The sequence below is a fragment of the Epinephelus moara genome, chromosome 12, assembly GCF_006386435.1.
Source record: "Epinephelus moara isolate mb chromosome 12, YSFRI_EMoa_1.0, whole genome shotgun sequence".
Classification (NCBI taxonomy): domain Eukaryota; kingdom Metazoa; phylum Chordata; class Actinopteri; order Perciformes; family Serranidae; genus Epinephelus; species Epinephelus moara.
The window spans coordinates 40,879,991-40,886,866 of NC_065517.1; positions in this window are offsets into that span (position 1 = coordinate 40,879,991).

A 6,876-nucleotide genomic window follows, 5' to 3' on the forward strand; every position below is an offset into this window, starting at 1 on the left:
GACTATGGGGCGAAAGAATCGGCCATAATCTGTAATCACGTTCATTTCTCCCACTGACGTCAATGGACTCAGGGCCTGCTGTTAGTCTCCTAAAGGGGCGTGGTGGTCGCAAACCCCACGTGACACTGATACAGGAAACTGACTCGCAGTGGACCGTCTTGGTTTATCCACCGTCTTTGGTTTAAGTGCAACTTTTGTCCAAGTCTCAGGCAACATGGGTCGCTGTGACGTTGGTTTGATGCGTCTGGGCCTCAACTCTCATTTATACAGTGTGATCATTCATACACACACAATGCTGAATGAATTCACTATAAAAAAAATGGAATAAATAAACTATTCAAGACACAAACAAAGATAAAACTGTTTTATTTTTTGTTTCTCATTAGGGCTTTTCCTTATTATTGTTGCCACATTTCTCCCGGGAATAAGCAAAAGTATCGAACATCAGTTTTACTGAGGAAATCCCATAAAAACCCTTTTCATTGCGTAAATACCTCTTTCTTTTTAAACCTCCTGCTCTGCCACCACAATCCCACAGCTACTGCTACTTTTCACATTCTCAACCATCGGCTTGACAAGTATGGCTTAATGAAACAGTGGCGGCCTGAGCCTTGATTCTGTTTTTTTTGTTTTTTTTTCCGAAACAAACTGCTGGAACCTTACTTTCATTAGACACAGCCTGGATCTTGGCATGGGAGCGCGGGTCATACAAGGACATCCCAGAATAGGAAAAACAGCCCGGACAGAGCCTGCAGCAAAGCACTAAGAGTGGCAGGGATCCAGCAAAACCGCTACCAGTGCACTGGAGAGTCACTGAATACACGCGGCTCAGGTACACACACATCATTGCAACACTAGTTTTTGGGGCCTGTCAAGTGTCATGTGTCATCTGTCAAAGTGTATGTAGTTCAAGGTGAGGTGAGGTTGCAATAAAAAGCACTTTTGACTATTCATGGTCAAAATACAGCCCTGTCCCTTATGTTCGTCAAGCATTTGAGTAGGTTTGTAGTTACTAAGCAACCGTCATGTAGTCCCTCTCAGGCTAATCCGTCTAGGCCGCTGTGGCTGCATGGAGCCTTCGATGCACACTGATACATCACCTTGGATCACCAGCGTCCTTTTGTCCACGAGAGCAGCGCTGATACACAAAACTGCACGACTTTAGAGAGGGTGGCTTTTTCTCTTTATCGCATCACACAGCCTGGTCATTTAGCCCAGAAAAATAACTAATCTGTTGTATTGATAAAGAGTCAGTGCTGGGAAGATAGGTACGTTTCTCGCTGCGGTTTATCAGTCTGCTCACAAATGAAGTTGCGCTGCCTCTTTTGACTTTACAGCCAGAAGCACCACCAAAACTAAGCAGATAAAGCTGGGACAAAGTGCGTCAGCTGAGGTCTGGTGTGACACTGTTGTGAAAGCAAAGAGACTTTTCTCAAATGTCAAAGCACAAAGAAGAGATTTCCAGTAATGTGATTTTGATTTAGACAGGAATTTCACTCATGTTTTGTTCATTTCCAACCCCGGTCTCAAAGACACTGTTTAGCGTGTTTCAAAAATTGCTTGTCATTAGGGCATGATAGCAGAGGCTCTCCAGGGATAGGTCTTCCTGGAAGTGGAGTGTTTTTTTGACCCACTTGGAAAAAAGAAAAACTAATAACAAGAAAAGATCCCAAACTGGATTCACGTTACTCCTTTCACGTGGTACAGTCAACACATTTCACCACAGCACCCAAGTGTCATTAAGGTTTGATGTAGAAAGTAAAAATGGCCCACTTCTCTTCTGACTCCGTCAACAGAAAATGCAGACATGCAGAATATAGTGCTGCTTAAACTAGGTTTAAAGTGGTTTGGGACATTTACATTCATCCGCTCTAAGAGCTGTTCTTTGTCTCAATGTCACACTGTCCAATAAAGGCAAATGTAAAGTAACATAAAAATATGTGCTGTGTGTTTAGATTAGCTGCAGCATCAGTCACCTTGGCCTACTTGTTTATACAGTGCACATATGTTACAGTAGACACACTGGAAGCACATCAATTTTTTAAAGTAGTCTTTGTGAAATGCACTTCTTTGCTTTCTTGTCAAGAGTTAAATAAATAAAATGATCCATATCACTCTGGTGTCTGCATGGGAAATATGAAGTCAATTAGCTTAGCATAGCATAAAGAGCAAGGGGAAACAGCTAGCCCAGTTCTGTCAAAAGGTACACAGAGGGCCACAAGAAAGCCCTTTCTTAAGGTGGATTTATATTTGTGCGTCACGTAGCCTACGCCATTGTGAGCATTTATACGTGCACGGTGGTGTGTCTGTGTCACTCTGCAGTTGCACCTCCTAAACACTAGTTGGCTTTCGGGGCTCTGCAGGGTTGCCAACTCTCGTGCATCTGGCATGACTGTTTCACCATCACTGTCACTCTCTCACTGCCGTTTAAGAAATCTCACGCCGGATGTCCACTGGATCCGTCACGTGCGTGATTCGGCCGCGGTGCGGACTAACTCCATCCTGTCAATGTCCACTGGGAACTATAGCAGGGCGCACGTGAGCAGTGGGAATTGGCGGATCGCGAGATCATAATCTCACGCGATAATCTGCGGAAATCTCCTCTAAACCCCTCTTCATGTTTGACTTCAGGCCTGGGGCCACCCATGTGACCTCATGTGGATGTAGCAATGTGAAATATGATCCGTAGTTTTCATGTTTATCTATTTAGGCTTGACTGGACTGCAAACTAGGCCTGGGACGATCAGTGATCAAATCATATATTGGCGATTGGAGGGTTGCCAGGCGATTTGCTGGATATCAAGGCGACATTGAAAAAAAAACAAAAAAAAACAGCGCTCTACCGTGCATTAAGAGATGTTTTTTGGGGAAATACATGACTGTCAGAGAAGCCCTGTTTACAAACAGACCTACAATCCATCTCCTCTCCTCTCTCTCTCTGACAGTGACAGGGTGCATCTCTTTGATCCGAAGTGACACAGCCCGTTTGCTCATGCTTCGGGGTCATTCAATAGAGTAAATAAATATTGTTTTAATGTGTAACTATTGAAATGTTCACAAGGGCTTTCATAAATTCCTACAATGTTGCGGCACTGCCGCCTTTGCAGGTTAAAAGTTAATGACAGCAACTTGAAGTGAGGAGGAGCAACACGTCTCCGCGCTGCGCTGACAAGCCGGAGACGCTCACTTTTGCATGTGATGTAAAATATTAAAATAACGTCATTATAACACAAAAAATGCAACACCCCCCCCCTCCCCCCCTTGGCGATTTAATCGTGTATTGGCAATCTAGAGCAATGACAATCCACAATAAGAAATTTAGAGGCAATCGCACAGCCCTACTGCAGACTATTCTCAGAAAGCAAGTTTAGGTCTCGTGGGGATCCCCTGAACTTCATGCTACTTCGTCCTTCCCCTAGGCTCCTACACTGGTTGCCTCCTGGCTTACAAAGTAAATAGCGGGGAAGTCGCCTGTCCTCGATACATTGCTGGTCGGAATTGTACCAAGGTAAGCAAATTGCTGATGAATTTACATTTAACTGTGTTATGAAACCATGGGCCCTGCCTGAATAACTAAAACACACTTATGATGAAAATCTGTGCATGTTCATGATGCCAACTGCTTCATACCCCCGCTGCAACTTCACTCTCAACTCTGTGCTTCCTCGGGTCCTGAGCAATACACCTGCCACAACACTGTTAGGTTCCCGACCAATGCTCATATACACGTGTCATTTGCTAACAGCTAGCTATTTCAACAAGAACGTCATTCTAAAACTTATTTATGCTTGAAATGTTTGACTTTACAGTGTAACATCTCCAGTCCTTCTCTCTTCATCTGTTCTTGAATGTACTGTAAGGAGCGACGGAGTGCGAGCTGTACCCAGCATGCCGTTTGGCAGCGTAACAGTTAACAGGGCTCCTCTCTCAACACACTACACAGTGTGTACATAACATGCACTAATAAATATGTCCCATAGATTTTACGAGCTTGCACTCGACACTGCACTTCTTTGGGTTTCCAGGAATTCACCCGGCAGGTGTGAAGTCGATCTGGTGAACGGTTGTTGCAAAAATCAAAGGACACAAAGACACACAGACAGACAGAGAGACAGACAGACAGACAGGCAGAGACTCCTTCTGTTTCAGTTGCTGTAGATGTCCAACCATTCCTTTAAGAATACACAAACAACATATGGATATAGTGCATGTGACTCCATCTGTATTTTTATTTTCACATATGGTGAAAAGCAATGCAAATATATTCATTGGAGAAAATGAAAAATATGGACTCTCTTTGCAGTTTCCTTTCTATGTGCTTTGCCCATAAAGTACGCTGATTTATAGGTCCGTCTTGATAATTTCCACTGCTCCTGAGACTACACTGGAAACAGCAACACAATAATTCATATACGAAGTTTCAACACATCCACATATTTGGGGGATTCGCCAGCTTTAGGGAGCCTCGCTTATCGAATCACAGGATATTTACAATAGAGAAGTGTATCTCTGTGCCTTTGTTTGCTGTGTGTTAAAGGTAATTTTACATATACAGGTTCATTGATAAACAAACAAAACAGCTTGTGAATAGATTCATATCAGAGGTGGGAATATTTGTAAATAGTTAAAGTGGAAAACCTACAGAATATTTTACTTTAAAAAGGTTGTTATACTAAAATATTACGCAGTTATTGAATCTATGCGAGCATAAACAGCTGCCAAGGCGAAAACTCATTCTGAAAAATATTTTTTAATCATTTTACTTCCTTTTCTTCTCATTTTGAGCCGCTTCCTTTCAAAATGTCTCTGCAAATCCTTGCTTATACACATTAAGCCCATCCAGTATCAGCTTAAACTACAGTTTACTGCTATCTGTCGGGCAATAACATGTAATGGAGCATGTAAAAACCCTAGCCTGTCAATTAACAACAAGCAACACATGGTGAGAAGTGCTCCCAGAAACCTTTGCACTTTAAAAGCTGATATGAATTTCTCTAAGGAGCGGAGCTGAGCAATGTTTTGCATAATTTACAGAGCACTTTTCTGCTCCCTCATGAGCTGTTTTCACCTCACATGACCTGGACACCGGTTCATACGCCGCTGAGAGGTCACAGACTCACATGGAGTTAACCTGAGCTGCTGAACAGCATGAATCGTTGTTTTTTTTTTTTTCTGTGTTTGCAGGTTCCCATCAATAGAAGCAATTTCGAAATATGTTTTATTTGTTAGCCTTTCATGGTTTGTAAAGCATGGCTGTCCAAAACTGTTAACAGTAAAACCGGAGGGAATAAGTGGTAGTATATCAGTTGGTTGTGTTTGTCCTTCTTACACAGTGCGTTAATGCCCCTACATGTGCACACACAACACACTTGGTTCTCACTCTTGCGTGAACATAAAGTTTTCATTAAAAGCATAAAGCAATATTGTGCCTCCATCAAAACTTTAAAGCAGTGTTTATTATTACAGCTGCATAATAGCTTTTAAACACAATCTGCATTTCTTTTGAATATTTATTTAAACTTGAGTTTATGCTCAACAACCTTCATTTTACAGAACTGAAAATACTTAAAGTTAAATTTATATGGGGCTGCCTGGGAAATACAAAAGAGGCTGTGGAGAGGGGAACTGACATGTCTGGAAACACTGTAAGGGAGAATAATCGTTTACTGTAAGCACACGAGACACTTGAGGTTAAAGTGTGGGAAAGTGAAGAGGGGTCCAATTCTACGAGCCGCTGGTATCAATACAGCTGCAGTCAGTCAGGACGTTTACATGCATAGTTAAGTCGAGGTACGGTTATAGCTCGACCAGGTCATTTATTATGACCACGACCTCTTAACACTGCATTACGTGGCAGGTTGCATGCGTTACAATTATATGTCGGCAGTAGAGGTAGGATTCACCAGAGGCCCTATGATGTCATGATACTTTCGTCACGAATGCGATTTAAAACATTTTGCAATATGCTGAGTATTGCAATAACATATATTGTAGGTCAGTCAACCAAAGGTTAGTCGACCAGAAAGGTCATTAGTCGGCAAGATTTCATTGGTCACTTAGTTGCAGAAAAACAAACAAACAAAATAATAATGAAACTCTATCAGGAGCTGCGCCTTGTCAAAATAAATCAAAACCTATATGACTGGACCATGTGGGACTTTAATGTGAAAGGACAGCCACAGGAAGTGTCCACGCTCAGCAGTCAGACAGGAGTCAGGTTAATTTCCAGGGCTGGTACCTGCGGTTATTCCACAGGCTAGTTAATAACATGTCGGGCAGGAAATCCAAAGTGTGGGATCATTTTGAGAAGGTGAAGGACGAACCCAAGGTGATATGTAAACTCATCTTCATTGGTCGACTACAAACATGACGTATCATCTGAAACATGGAAGTAGCTACATGCCCATTAGCCCACAGCGTCATTAACAGGCGGCTCGCTCAGTGTGTGACGTGCACTTGGAGATAAAATATAGGCCTATATTAATGAAGGTTCATTAGTACGGTTTTGTATTTCTCTGTAATGTAGCACAGTGTTAACAATGTTACTGATACTATTCTTTCTCACACCTTCAACTCAAACCACCAAAATATATCATTTAATTATTACATTCATATCAGAAACATGCAGGAGACTAGTCGGCTAATGGACTATGATGAGGACTGTTGGTCGACTAGGAAAATTCTAAGCCGGGGGCAGCGCTAATATGTTGAGATTTATTGCCTTTTGTCGACTGTAAATTCTGTCCCTCAAGGAAACATTTGTCAGCATCTGTTTTATATAATAAGATAAAGTTTCTCACTTAAGTCATTTTTATTGCCGCACAATGTCTCTGTTGGACTGAGAAAGAAAACTAGTTTTATTATGTTGGTAGGCTA